Source organism: Pogona vitticeps, chromosome 3 (assembly GCF_051106095.1).
Source record: "Pogona vitticeps strain Pit_001003342236 chromosome 3, PviZW2.1, whole genome shotgun sequence".
NCBI classification, from domain to species: Eukaryota; Metazoa; Chordata; class Lepidosauria; order Squamata; family Agamidae; genus Pogona; species Pogona vitticeps.
Genome location: NC_135785.1, coordinates 140812553 through 140828494, shown reverse-complemented (window position 1 = coordinate 140828494; position 15942 = coordinate 140812553). Strand labels below are relative to the sequence as shown.

The 15942-nt window shown below is 40.5% G+C and overlaps 1 non-coding gene across 1 annotated transcript; it reads right to left on the bottom strand.

Moving 5' to 3' along the window:
* Positions 1-8363: 8363 nt before the first annotated feature.
* LOC140706208 (U1 spliceosomal RNA) lies at positions 8364-8530 on the bottom strand. Its single transcript, XR_012085878.2, has one exon. It is a non-coding gene; the product is annotated as a U1 spliceosomal RNA (small nuclear RNA).
* Between the last annotated feature and the right edge of the window lie 7412 nt (positions 8531-15942).

The window sequence follows — 15942 nt, the reverse complement described above, 5'->3', positions numbered from 1 at the left end:
TTGTCTCACTTGAAAAACCAAAACTAAAATTTTGTAGCCATTATATGGGTGGCTTGCAACCCCAGGGTACAATCTGTCTGGATGTTCTGCTGAACAGAACATTAAAATGAATATAGGCTACATAAGTAGGTGCTGTCATCATATTCTATTTGCTAAACTGCATTCCATTAATTAAATAAATACAGTCTTGTAAATCAATTTTTAAAAGTTTTTGAAACTTTTATTTCACATATGTCCCAGTTCCCTTCTCTTCAGCATTAGCTTTTAACCTGTTAAAGTTTTTGAGCTCTACTAATGATTGTATGAACAAAACGAATAACAGAAAAATAATCTTTTTGTTCTCTTCCCTCTCACTGCAATTACCTCACCTTACCCAAATGTCATGGTAGTATGATACTGGATGTGGAATCTCCATTAGATATTCCATACATTCATATGTGTGTGTGTGTGTGTGTGTGTGTGTGTGTGTGTGTGTGTGTGTGTGTGTGTGTGTGTGTGCGTGTGTGTGTGTGTGTGTGTGTGTGTGTGTGTGTGTGTGTGTGTGTGTGTGTGTGTCTTTTCTTGCCAAAACAGCATGGCTGGCTTTCATTACTATGTGCCTTGAACTGAGTCTTTGAGAGGGGGAGACTCTTTGCTTCTCTCTTTCAGGCAGCAAAATGTCTTGTTCTCTCCATGATCTCTGTGAAACAGCTTTAGTCTTGTGAACTTTTATATATCCATTCAAACACTGATACCACCAAAAACAGGACAGAAGGACAAAGGAGGAAGAAAGTGAGAAAGATAAGTAAGGGAGATAAAACCTAACAAATATTCGGTGGTACTCAGTATTGCCTCCATTGCATGCTGCATGTATATCTTTGAAAGAAAAAGAGAGAGAGAAAATGACAGCATCATACACAAACACGCAATTTATCTTAAAATTCTTTTCCACACCTTGGGTTTTATGTTATATTCCTTTACTGGCAGGGAGGTCAAATATCTTTTCCCAGTTTGGTCTTATCTTTCCATTTGCCTCACAAATAATCCTGCTTTTGATCTTTCTCCTTTGTCAGATTTTTCTGGAAGCACAAACATTAATTTGTTCATAATGCATTTCCATCTGCCACTGGTGGTAGATTAATCTTGCTTATCCAAAGTTCTCATATGCTGGACAGCTCATTGTCTTGTTTTTGGAAATTACACTTCATAGTATTTTCTGAAGAGGTGAGATCTAAAAGTGCTGAGCTTAGATCTGAGGACTTTTAACTGTTGATGTTGTTTGGTGGGTGTGTTATCTTGGTTATTTTGCACCAAACAATACTTCTTTGTAGTCAGCAGTTGTTGGTTCCATGCTGTGCTCTAATGCATCTATATGCCAACTCCACAAGCCTTACCCTCAAAAATATGCAGAATAAATAATTAAAGGGAATCAATGAGTTTGTCACACTATAAAAGAACTCTTATTTCATGATCAGCAGGAAAATGCTTACTGAAGCTGATTAGCCTACAGAAGTATGCTCAACACTTAACAACCTGAGAAATATTTCTGTTTGTTGGAAATATGTGCATATTTCACATAACTCAGCCTTAATATCAACCCATAGTTCACAAACATTCACAGGGGGCATAGTGCAGCTTTCTATGGTCATTTGAAAATGTGCATCATTTGAAATGATATATTTGTATCCTTCATACTGAATATCAGTCCTGCCTATAGGAGGTTTATTTGTCTTGTCTTTCTAGACCACGCCTAGTCTTAATCGACTAGATAGGCGGGATATAAATAGAATAAATTAAATAAATAAATAAATAAATAAATTTGGCAAAGTTCTGGGTGGTGGGTGCTTTTTATTTCATTTTATAGATGGCAAAATTAAGTGAAAAGAAATAGTGGCATCAATTTCATGGATGGACATGGCATACCTATGTCCATCCATGAAATGGGATTGGAACTCATAACTGTCACTAAATGTACAACATTGTAAATACACTGCCAAACTAACTGCCAAACATGGAGGGAGGAGAGAAAAGAAAAGTTTTTCCTATACTAATATTGGGTTGCTGTCTCTTTCTATATGTATGTATTATACTGTGTCATATTATAAACTGAAAATAAATCATGATACAGTGTAATATGTTATGTGTTGTTGTTCATCTGAGGTTCTATTTACAAATCTGGGGAAACAAAATGCCATTTAAAATCCCCATAATTGCTTAGAGTTGCCACATACACACTTTATTGTATTTCCAGGTGAAGAAATTCTAAATATATTCTAATTGCTTACTTTTACAGCTATGCAGCGATGTTCAATTACGGTGATCCGTTTTAATCCCCTCAAGCAGCTTGCCTGACATTTACAAGTACACCAGATGTAGACATTTTATTCCTTTTGCTGGGCATAACAATTTTACCGTCTATATGAATAGGCGACCTTTGCAACTAATTTGGGGGTTTCAGCATTCCTCATAAAAATAACAGAATCCCACAAGAGCAGAGCATTCCAACATAAAGTACTTGAAACCACCACTAACTTTAGAGTAATACAAACAGAGGGGAAATACAGAAATGAAGGTGCCATAATGCTCTGGAAAAGCTGGTAACCCTGTTGCCACACAGTCAGTCATCTCTTAAAGATCAAGCTCAAGAAAAACTAGTTAAGCCAGTTGGTTGTAGGTTCCAGATATGCACTGGACCAACTGATGGGGAACTTGTAACATTGCGCGCACACACACACATTTCCACCTCCTTTCACGATGTTTCAATTTGGATTGAGCAATCCTATGCTGACAGTTCTTCCAAAAGCACCACCATGTCACACTTTCAACCCATTGCCATTTCCTCACAATGCTGTCACAACAGGATTAGAGATTTAGCAAATAAACATTGAGTTGGTGTAACAGAGGGATAAGATTGCTACAACAGTAATATTATACTCTGCATTTAATTCTCCTAAACCCATTGACTGTTGTCACATGTCTTTCCTATGACCAGAGATGAGAATAAACACATTGACTTAAGAATGCGGATTGCACATGCCTGCCCACACTGGTCAGTATCATTGGGGATGACTGAACAATATTTATATGGCAGCTGCTGAAAAGACATTTTAATGACCATAGTGCTTTGGTTATGTGTGTGTGTGTTTTTGTTTTTTGCTTTTTTTAATCGTTTATCCTATACTGGAAGCCTCCTAGAGTGGTCTATTAGGCCAGATAGACGGGGTATAAATAAATAAATAAATAAATAAATAAATAAATAAATAAATAAATAAATAAATAAATAAATAAATAAATAAATAAATAAAATAGGTTCTATTATATATTAGGTTGTTTTCTTTTTATATATTTATTACAGATGAACAGAATGGGTGACCGTCTGCAAATGAACCACAGAACTGAACTGAAATTACATTTCACTGGGACATATATTTTTCTTTGCAGACAGAACCTAGACATCTGTGATTCTTCTCAATGATGGGAAGCCTTTCCCTGCTCATGTTTCTTGACCATGTAAGATTATTTTTCAGCATCACCTGTAATAAGGGATATTATAAATCACAAATTGTTTGTTTGTTTTTTAAACAACACTGATTATATTTAAGGAGAGTGCAATCTTATCCATATAAATGTAATGTGTAAAAAATAAATATAAACACTCATAGTAAGAACAATATTAAAAACATTTTATTCTGTGTCTTAATTATGTTTCCTTAAAAAAAATCCCTTTGGTCAGCCAGTCATTTAAAGAAGAGGCTGCCTGAAGAGAAAGGTCTTCATCTGCTTGTGTAAGAACAGGAAAGATGGGGCCAGCTTGGCCTCCCATGGGAGGGAATTCCAGAATCTGGGAGCAGCAACAGAGAAGGCCCTCTCCTGTGTATCAAATGTGCCTGTGAGGATGGTGGGACTGAGAGAAAGGCATCTCATGATAATCTTAATACCCATTTAGGCTCCCAAGGGGAGATAGAGTCTTTTAGATGTCTTGGACCCAAGACATTTCGGGCTTTATAGGTTAAAGCAAATGCATAGGATTCATCTTAAAAGGAGTCTGTCATCATCTTCTCTCTTCTATATAGGTCTTCAGTATACTTTCCCCACTTCCTTTTTATTTTCTTCCAGTTAGAGAGCTTGCTTCCTTGTTGGTCAGCATTCCTAATCTAGGCCTAAATTTCCATTTGATTTCTTATATCTTCTGGAAGACATGTCCCCTTATGTTTCCGCCCTTATGTTGTTCTACTCTATTTCTTTGCACTAGTTCTTGAAGTAGATCTCTTTTTCTCTATGTGCCATTAGCGGAAAAAAAAAACCTGTATTCTGGGTCCTGGCCCTATTTCCATTGCTTTTTACTTGAACTTCTTGTCTGTTCTTTATAGTTTTCAGTGTTTTTCCATCATCCATCTAGGTTTTGTTTTGTTTTGTTTTTACTACAAGACTTGTCTTTTTGTATTTTTCCCTAATAATATCCCTTGTTGCAATCCACAGTTCTTCTGGTTCATGGTCAACTGAGTTTATTAATGTGGTGTTCCACCCAGTATTTCCTGTTTGTTTTCCCCAAATCGCTTAATGATTACCCCGCATTACAACAAATCCGCTTCACAATGATGTTTTTGCAATCACAATTGTGATGGCAAAACAATGTTTTAAATGGGTTTTTTTCGCTTTGCGAAGATCGGTTCCCTGCTTCGGGAACCGATTCTTCACATTAGGACGATCAAAACAGCTGATCGTCGGGTTTTCAGAATGGCTCCCCGCTGTGCTTAGGGATGGATTCCTCGCTATACAGGCACCGAAAATGGCCACCATATGGAGGATCTTCGCTGGACGGTGAGTTTTTAGCCCACTGGAACGCATTAACTGGGTTTTAATGTGTTTCAATGGGTTTTTTATTTTCGCTTTACGACATTTTCGTTCTACAGCGATTTCGCTGGAACGAATTAATGTTGTTAAGCAAGGCACCACTGTATTCTATTTGATTTCTCTATTGACCATTTAGTGATGTCCTTGGGTACAGTCATATGTTTGGTTTTTTGAAGCATGTATTTGTAATAAACGGATTGTTGGCTTCACAGAACTCTATGAGTAATTCTCCTGCTTCATTTCTGTTCTCTAGGCCAAGTTTTCCCACAACATTTGATTGTGTTTTGTTTCCTATTTTTGTGTTGCAGTCACTATAATTATAAGCATGTCTTGTTTTGGTGTGTGATCTATTTCCTTTTGGATGCTTGTATAAAAGATTTCAATTTCATCTTCTTCAGCATCTGCAGTTGGAACAGAGACTTTAATGATTTTTTAACAGTTTCCTCCATGGAGTCTGATGGATATCATTGGGTCAGATTTTGCATTATAAACCATTACTGCCTATGCTACATGTTGCCTCAGTATTAAAGCGACATCTTTATTTCTGATTTTGTCATTCCCAGAGTAGAACACTTTGTAGCTGTGTGACTGGAAATATCCAGTCCATTTTATTTCACTGACATCAAGCACTGCAATGTTTATAAATTCCATTCCTTGCTTTACAGTATCCAGTTTACCTTGATTCATACTTCTCACATTCCATGTTCCGATTGTGTGTATTGTGAAGCATCAGACTTTCCTTTCATGTGCTTTCAGCTTTATTTTAGTTGCATCATTAGCAACAGAGCTCTGTGTCCTTTGCTCTTCACCAGTAGCTGACTGACTGCTTCCCAACCCGGGACTTCCATCTTTCAGCATTATCTCTTGTTTCATTTTGGACTGGCTCAGCATACAATTTTCATGTTAAGTAAAGGATTTATCATTGCCCCCTTCTATGCAGTGCTAACAAAAGCTAGCTTGAGTGTCACTACTTTTGCCTTTTTCACCTCACCAGTGTCATCTTCAGTTGACTCAAATAGGGTGGATGTCTCTTAGTCTGCACCAGAGCTCTTGCATCACTGACAGGGGATCTTTCACCTTCTCCTCTGGACCTGCCAAACTCCTTTATGGAGCTTCGTGTGGAGGCACGGCTAAAATTAGCCTTCCATAGCCATGTCCTTGGACTCACTCAGCGACTGTTTTCTCTTCTCAACCATTGCTGCTGCCATCACCATCGTTATCATCATACTCTTCCTCAGTTAAAGCAACTCTTAGTGTAGCCACACCACTAACAATAATGCATCCAAAGTGCTCTTGGAAGCCAGAGAGAATGTCAACGATTTATTGAGAACCCCAATAGGGTTGCTATATATCAGTTCCAACTTGACAGCATATAACAACAATTATCAGCTATGTAAGAAGTACTGAAAAATCAAAGACAAGGTAGAACATGTGGTACTGGTAATGCCATATATTTATTGGTTACCATGGGCAACCTGCATGGTGTAGCCCCCAATTGTCTCAGCATCAGTTGTCAGTCCTGACAGCAAACTGAAGTGGATTCAGATCATCTATCATCCAAAATTGCCAAAAGTATCATAGCAAACATCTACTCGTCCAGCTTCCTCAAAAGGGAGCTCCTTAGCCTTTTGGCTAAGATTGTGTACTTCATATACAGACAGAAAAATCCAGTGCACTCTGAAATTATGCCTCTACTAGTATTCCCAGTCTTGAGTAATATATTCTCTTTGTTCTGCTGATTATTATTTATTGCCATTGTTTGTAAACTAAATGTGTGAAACTACAAAGTTCTTTTCTACTCCAGACTTTTGCAATACTCTATCATAGAAACAGGATGGCCAGGGAAAAAAAGAGCGGGAATACTTTGACTATAGGATGCTATTCCTTGCCTAGTTATGCATGAAATCAATAGGATTTAAGCATGCATAAATGGCCTCATGACTGGAGGCTTAATGATTAGCAGCTAAAAAGGGAAAGGTGAAAATTCAATACACGTACTTAAGATTCTGTAAAGACGTTGCATCTTCTATATCACATTTCCACTTGCTCTATTTAGACCTGCAGCTAATTACCAGTGCTATCACTTGGAGATTTGGGACTCTGGCATTTACATCTAACCTTTAGGATATGCAATTCTTTTCCAGAAATTAAACTTAAGAACAGAACTGTGTGCATATCATTTAATATTAGGAACATGAATTAGTATGTGTCTACTTGTGTGGAGAAAATGTCTTTATTACCCTGCGTGAGTTTAAATGGATCCTAGATGCTTTTCACAGCTTGTGGCTATTTTGCCAGCTTTCCTACAATAGGCCCTTGGATTCTTTACAGGTCAATCCTAACGGGCACGTCTGTTAATTAGGATGCTGGCTGAGGCAGAATTGTCCCAGAGGCCCCATGCATACTTGTGGAAAGCTCCACGGAGATACAGCTAACACTAGCAATGTTTGCAGTGTTTGGTAGACTCCAGAGAGGTTGGTGCTCTGGAGGTAAGGTGGCAGAGGTTTGGATACATTGGATCCAAAAGCCATCTATTCCTTTGTGGTATCCTAGAAATATCTGTGCTATCTCAGAGCTAGCATAGATAATTTCCCTCATTGGTTTCTACATGTGTGTTGGGTGGTGGGAGTCAAAAATAAAAACAACTGTCTGGTTGGCATAACCTGGCAGAGCATTGGAAAGGATTCATGATCGGACACTTCACTCCTCATCCCATCCTCCTTACAACTGCCTTGTCCCTTTCAAAAGTCACTTATTCATTTCAATTGACTGAAGATGCAGCTACTTTTACTTCCAACTACTTTTACTTCCAAACTGAGACTTCATTCCTTTTTATTATTTTAGAGCTTAAACACAATGTAAGGCAGCAGGATTTCCTTCTCAGTAAATATGCATAATATTGGATTGTAAGCATGACCATCTGTTCCCCATATATTTTCACTATGGAACATAGGAGGACATTTCTGTACTAGAAGAATATTTGGTTTATACTAGTTACACTATTACGGCTACTCCCAAGGGCTCCTCAAAACTGTTGCTTGATTAGGGTTTTCAGAATTCCTTGTTAAAGTCTTCTGTGTTCACACACAGCCATACAGATTTCAGGGCTTCCCAGAAGGAGGAAAAATCTTCACTGGGGAAAGAAGCCAAGCTTACTATCTAGGAACATGTTCCTAAAAATTTCTGATATTGTTTCATGTATTAATAACCAATGTGCAGACACTACCCTCTTAATAGAAAATATTGCTTTGGCTACCATCTTGCTTTTATGTTTGAAGTATCTTGCTTCTGTAACAATTGTCAGAGAATTGTTTCTTAGTTTTAGCATTAGTACCACTACCCCATTACAGAAAGGGCTCGTTGTAGTTCAGGGATGGGCAATATCCACAGGACCAGAAGTCACAGACATCCATCCTTGAGTACTGCAACACTGCACCCTGCAACCCCATATATAGACGATTGCCTCACAAAATGAGGAGAGGATGGTGAAAACAGCCAGGAATCAAAGGGTAAAGAGATTGTTAAAAAAATGAAAGAAATCACAAACATAATGCCCCCATTAACACAAATTATGTAGTTTAGTTCCCCACATTTGGGGAAAACACAGGGGTCAACAGCACACCAAAGTACTAGGGATGAGCCTCTCCCTGGGAAAACCATTTTTTACAACATGCTATTTTCCCTACAAGGTATGAGCTGGAATGGCCCTTGCGTCTCCTACCCCTTCTGTCCCCTAACCCCCAAGTCATGGTGACCCGCTGGCTGCACCTCCCACTCAGTAGAGGGCTGCACAGCCCCAGTCCTGCCAGAGGCCAAGAGAGCTCCTCAGTGTTTTGGGGTGCCCTGTGGGTCCCCCATCACAGGCTAAGTGTTCCTCCCATAATCCTCTAGTGCACATGCTAATACTTTATGCTAATACCTGTGCAGCCCTGTACTGAGTGGGAGGTGCAGCCAGGGGGTCACCATGACTTGGGGGGTCAAGGGATAGAAGGGGGTTGACTCCTTTTAAAGAAAGAGTTTCTTTGTTGCTGGAGAGAGAAAGAGGGACAAGGCTATCTGAGACCCATTGAATTTCCAAAGGCAGTGCAGGTGAGGGGATTGCTTTTCCCCAATATTGTGTGGAGAAATGTGTTTTGCAAGATGAGACAGTTTTCACAATACAGTGATTTTTCCCCCAATTGGAACACATTAAATGGATTTCAGTGCATTCCAATGGGGAACTGGGTTTCACAAGATGATGTTTTCACAAGACAGCGATTATATGGAACGAATTAAAATCGGCTTGCTTGCGAGGCACCACTGTAAAACATAAAGGGGCTCTAAAAAGCTCCTTTGCAACCTCTAATGGTTAATCTCTTTTTTAATGGGATATGGGGGCCTCAGGAGTGTTAGGTCCCCTCAAAACATGGTGTCTATGCCACCTGACAGGTACAAGGGGACTTTTGAGTAAAACATTATTTTTTAAAGTTTGCTTTTCTTTGAGAGTAGTACTGGGAGTAATCCTCTTTTCCTGAAGAGGAGCTGAGGCAGGAGGTGAGCTGTGTTTGGGAAGACATTTTATTTGATGAGGTATTTTCTTCTAGGCTGACCTTTGTTCTCCCTGATTGCATGGTCTGAGGGGACGGGGTTTTGGCTTTAAATGTGGGAAATCCTCTAATTCTATTTTTGACTCTAATCTGGTAAATAGAAAAGCCAAAAGGCATTGCATACACCTGGTGGGTGGAAAGATTTTAGGGGTAGGATCAGACTCCCTCCCTTTTTTTAAATTCACTGACCAATCAGTCAAGATAGAGAGTGCAGGATCTGTTGCACATGTAACACCTGTGGCATTTTTGTTTTCTTGCCAAAGAGGTGTCTGGTAGAAATGCTCTAAGTTTTAGTTGGTGGTCTTCTTGGAAGACAAGGTCCAACAGCTGGAGGCCTGTGTTCTAATCTCCACACTTTTAAAGAGCAGGCTGGGTAGGTGGGGCTCGTCAGTCTTGGAAGGCAGCCCATCTCAGAAAAGGAAAACTCCAATTTCAAACCTCCACTGCCTTGTGGCTATATCAACTGATGGAAAAGGCTTCAGGAGTTAACCTCAGGGCAAAATCTGGAGCTGGAGTCCCAGAGGTAGTTTGTATCATTCTGGCAACTCCTGTGACATTGCTGGAATCAGTTATATTGGCTCTTGCCTTTCCATTGGACTATTTCAATGATGTGGAGAGAGGGGATTTGCTGCTTGGGTAACAGCCTATCCTCCATATTATTTTACCCAGGCTTCGTGCTCTGAAGAGGACACTCCAACTTCACATACAGCTTTGAAACAATATGGGAACTAGCAGTTACTGGTTATAAGTCTTTACTTGATCGGCGTAGAGCATGACGCCAGGGGCTACATCTGACAGTGGAAGAGGTCATTGCACCTCACTAGCTAGCTACCGCCCGCCTTAAGCTGGGCAGTCCCCAGCCAGTAAGGTGCTACCTCGCCACAGTCTGTTAACCTCATGGGGTGCATGGGGTTTAGGGTGAAAGCTGACAAGCAGATCGATAACCCTGCACCATGGAACAATCCTAAGAAAACTTCTGCCCTGAAGTTGGGCACCTGGAATGTTTGGACAATGGCCCCTGGCTTTTCTGATGACCTGCAGGAAATAGACAGTGTGCGCAAGACAGCTGTCATCGACATGGAACTGAGTATACTGCAGATGGACATTGTTGCCCTGCAAGAGACGAGATTGCCAGACATGGGATCTGTCAAAGAAAAAAACCTTCTCATTCTTTTGGCAGGGAAAACTGTTGAATGAGACCAGGGAACATTGTGTTGGCTTTGCGGTCAGAAATATTCTGCTGAGATCCATTTGTCCACCTACTGTGGGGAGTGAAAAAATCCTGTCTGCAGCTCCACTCATCAGCACCCTCATTAGTGCATATGCACCAACACTGTTGTCCAGAACAGAAGTCAAAGACAAATTATACGATGATTTGGCAGCTACTATCAAAAAAATCCCTGAGAGAGAGCCACTGTTCATTCTCGGAGACTTTAACACTAGAGTAGGTGCTGATCACAATTCTTGGCCCACTTGTCTAGGCCATTTTCACTGGGAAGATGAACGAAAATGGCCAATGCTTGCTGGAGTTTTGCTGGTCTTTATGTCAGCAATACATTCTTTAATATGAAGCTTCAACACAGAGTTTCCTGCAGACATGCATTGGCATCAGGTCGATTTGATTTTCACTAGACACTCTCGCCTTCCTAGTATTATGATCACACACAGTTATCAGGGTGCTGATTGCAATACTGATCACTCCCTGGTGTGTAGTAGAGTAAAACTGTGAACAAAGAGACTGTATCACACAAAAAAGGAAGGAAGACCATGTATTGACATCAATAAGATTCACAATCAAAGAAAAGTGAAGGAATTTGCCCAAGCGCTTGAGGAAACCCTTCCAGGCCCAGCTGATGCAAATGCACCTGAACAATGGGAACATTTCCAGGACGCTGTTTATAACACCACCTTGTCTGCATTTGTCAAGAAGACCAAAAAGACAGCAGACTTGTTTGAAGCCCATTTGGAGGAGCTGATGCCAGCCACTGAGGAAAGGAGGAGAGCTCTAGCAGCATACAAAGCCTGTCCTAGTGAATACAATTTCAGGCTCTTCGGGTTCCTCATAGCAAAGTCCAGCAGACTGCCAGAAGATGTTCCAACGATTATTGGCTTCAGATCTGCTCTCAGATACATATAGCAGTGGACACAGGTAACATCAAGGGAATGTATGATGGCATCAAGCAGGCTTTAGGTCCAATACAGAAGAAATCTGCTCCCTTGACGTCTGCTACAGGCGTGATCATCCAGGACCAAGTTCAGCAGATGAACGCTGGGTGCAGCACTACTTTGATCTATATTCTAGAGGGAATGTAGTAACTGAAGAGGCATTAAATAATATTGAGTTCCTTCCTGTCTCAGAATAGTTGGACATCGAACCAACTTTAGCAGAAATAAAAGTGGCCTTGGATTCTCTCGCCTCTGGCAAGGCACCCGGGAAGGATAACATCCCTGATGAAGTGCTGAAGTGCTAGAGATCATCACTACTGAGCTGTAGGAAATCTTTTGTCTTTGCTGGAAGGAAGGTGGAGTACCACAAGACATGAAGGATGCAAACATTGTCATATTGTAAAAGAACAAAGGCAACAGGGTGACTGCAATAACTACCGTGGCATCTCTCTTCTCAGTGTTGTAGGGAAGCTGCTTGCCCGTGTCATGCTGAAGAGGCCCCAGGTGCTTCCAGACAGAGTCTATCCAGAATCACAGTGTGGATTTCTAGCTCATAGATCCACCACTGACATGGTAATTTCCCTGAGAGAGTTGCAGGAGAAGTGTAGAGAAAAACAACAGGCACCCTTTGTGGCCTTCATAGATCTTACAAAGACCTTTGATGTGGTTAGCAGGGTTAGCAGTATTTTTAAAATACTTCCCAAGATTGAATGTCCACCTCGACTCTCAGGTCCTTTCGTGAGGAAATGAAGGGCACTGTAGTTTTTGATGGCTCAACATCAGATCCCCTTGACATAAGAAGTGGAGTGAAACAGGGCTATGTCCTCGCACCAACTCTGTTTTGGGATCTTCTTTGTTGTCATGCTGAAGCATGCCTTTGAAACTGCAACAGAAGGTGTCTAGCTCCGGACTAGATCAGATGGAAAGCCCTTTAATCTCTCTAGATTGAGAGCAAAGTCCAGCTGAAATGGATGCGGGAGTTCCTCTTCACTGATGACGGAGCTCTTGTTGCCCACTCTGCTGAAGATCTCCAAGAACTCATGAATCACTTTAGCAAGGCCTGGCAAGACTTTGGATTAACAATCAGCCTGAAGAAAACACAAGTCATAGGCCAGGGCATGGACTCACCTCCCTCTATTACCATTTCCACACAAGAATTGGAGGTTGTTCATGACTTTTTGTACCTTGGCTCAATGATCTCTGACACTCTCTCCCTAGATGTCGAGCTGGATAAATGTGTTGGCAAAGCAACTACCACGTTATCTAGACTCACAAAGAGAGTATGGCTTAATAAGAAGCTGACGGCATTGTTGCTACAGGCATATACCAAGAGCCAGGTCTACATAGCCTGTGTCCTGAGCACACTCCTGTACTGCAGTGAGTCCTGGAAATGTTCAGCAGGAGAGGAAGCTGAACACATTTGATATGCATTATCTCCGACACATTTTTGATATCACCTGGCAGGAAAACGTTCCAAATACAGCAGTCCTAGAACAAGCTGGAATTTTTAGCATGTATTCATTACTGAAACAGCAACATCTACATTGGCTTGGGCATGTCATGAGAATGTCTGATGGTCAGATTCCAAAAGACCTCCTGTATGGTGAATAAGTGCAGGTAAATCACCCCAGAGGGAGACCACAGCTGCGATACAAGGATATTTGTAAGCAAGATCTGAAGGCCTTAGGAATAGACCTCAACAGATGGGAAACCTTGACATCTGAGCATTTGGCCTGGAGGCAGGCAGTGCTTCATGGCATCTCCTGTTTTGAAGAGACACTTGTCCAGCAGGTCAAGGCAAAGAGGCAGTCCCGAAACCAGCAAAATCAAGGAGCTAGACAGGGGACAGATTGTATTTGTCTTCAGTGTGGAAGGGATAGTCACTCTTGAATTGGCCTCCTCAGCCACACTAGATGCTGTTCCAAGTCCTCCATACAGAGCATGTTACCATAGTATCTCGAGACTGAAGGATGCCTACTCTCTTAAAATCTCTTAATACTGGGAATCTCTGGGTACTGGAGGCCCTGCGTGCATCCCATAGGCTGCATGTTGAGCACCTCCACTGTGGGTCTAGTCATCAATTTGTCACAATAAGCCATCTACCTCAGGCAGTGGATTCTGGAATGGCAGAAGCAAGGTGCTGAAGGACAGACCTTTGTGTGCCATATAGCGTTCCTCACGAGCCAATTATTCTGTTGCAAGAATGGCAAGTTCTGAGGTAAGTTTCAGCTGCTAGTCTGACCATTCTAAGCATTGCAAGATATATTTGCTCTTGTTCTCTGATTTAAGAGAGGTAGGAAGAGGAGTGGCTGAAGATGTACAGGTTTAAAGCAAACCCCACCCCACTCCTTTTACATTTTTTTTGTTTCATTTGAAATCAGTTCATAGTTTCTGGAACAGGGTGTTCTTGGGTTTGGGAAAGATGTTGTTGTGAACTTGAATATATAAAAACATTTGTTTCTCCCTGCTTTTTCTTTCAGCTCAATAATGGTTGCAGTGCAATCTGGCTATATTATGACTTCACAATTCATTTTGCTATCCTGTCTGGAGATATATGCTCTATTAAATTCTTCCAGCAACTGTGTCCTTACTGAGGCTGTTGTAGACCTATCAGGAAGCCAGAAGGGAAACTGTGTCATCTCCAGACACAACAAAATCCCAGTAAAATGTCTTCTGGACTCATGTGTCACAAATGTGAAGTATCTGTCACTTATTTTGTAAAGCTAGCCATAAGCTTTGGCAAATACCTATCTTGTTTGTAACATATTCAAAACCATTTTAGTTCCCTAGTGTAGTAATGCCTCATAAAAAACAAGGAAGCCACAAAGATAAGTTGCTTTTTTACCTGCAGGGATTGATATATTGTGTTTGGTGAGGGCAACAGAGAACAGAATAACAAATAAGTCAGAAGAAATGAAACAATATCACTCTATTGCAAATAACATTCTATTTTAATAACTATCAAAAAATTTCTAGGGGGGAAATCATTCTTTTCTTTGTTTGAATGATGGGCATATAAAGTAATCAGTTTACCCAAGGGAAATGTATATATAGTTAGTAATCAATCAAAACTAATGAAAAGGAAAGAACAAAAAGCTGTCATTAATATACTTAGGAAATAGCTTTCTCTCACCAGAAGCAGAAAATCTGGAAGAGCAGACAGCTTTCAGCGAAAAGTCTCCTTTCCCTCTCCCACTATATCTACTGGTGACAACACATTACTGTACATACCTCAGTCTGGTCTTGGGGGGCGGGGAGGATGTAGAGATAAGATCCTGTTTCTCATGTAAAATTTTGCTCATGGCTGCTGTTTTGCAGCTCTATAGTCTAAACCACATCTAAAAGGATATCATAGTTTAAAGGGATGCAGAAAAGGGGCAATGAAAATGATAAAGAGGTTAGAGTACTTGCCTCAGAAAAACTAAAACAATTATTTTTTTTTAGTTTAGAAGAAAATTGCTAAAGAAACAAAAGAGCATATAATAAAATGCTTACATGCTGCAAAGTTGATTCTCATTTATGATGACCCTCCCAAGCATTTGCTAGATATAAACGACTCAAAAGTGATTGAGGCCACAGTCACACCAGGGAAATGTTCCCTACTTCTAATGATACTTTCCATAATTCTGTTGTAATACATCATGGGCACGTGATATATATAACTGGATGATGTCCCAATGTCTTTTTAATGTTGCTGATTCATTTTCTTTAATTTTAATCATTATGGCCAGCTACACCATGGTACCAACTAATTTTCTCTCTTGTTTTATGGGGCACAGCAGCCCCTTAAATCTAATTTGGAAAAATAAACAGTACATTGATATGTCAGGTACTGTTGCCTAATGGGTAGATTTTCCTCTGTTATGCTGGGGCCTCTGGAAGCAATGCATTGCAATCATTGGACCCAGCAGTCCCACCCAGGACTGTTCCGTTTGCCAGACAGCAAGTAGGTGGAGTGATGTAACATCTACCAATGCCTTTCAAGCTGTTGACATAAGTTTACCAATATATTGACAGTCCAGATATGAGGAAAATATTATAGAAACGCAGCTGTGTGACAGTAATGATGGCTGCCTTCCCAGATGAATTTATAAACACATGTCATACCACTAAGAAATCTATTGAAACACCATCAGAACAAAAAATAAACCAGAAGCCTCCCAGAGAGTGGAAATTAAACTGCAGTTAAACTGCTGGCCAGTAAAATGAATCATTAATGACTATGCATCATGTGACTACAAATTTATGCTACGATCTAACTTGGGCATAAGCAGGGAACAATTCCATCATGTGATCCCACCCTTATACTGACTCCATCTTGTGGTACTTTGGGATGATGTGGCTCCCCCAAGACCAT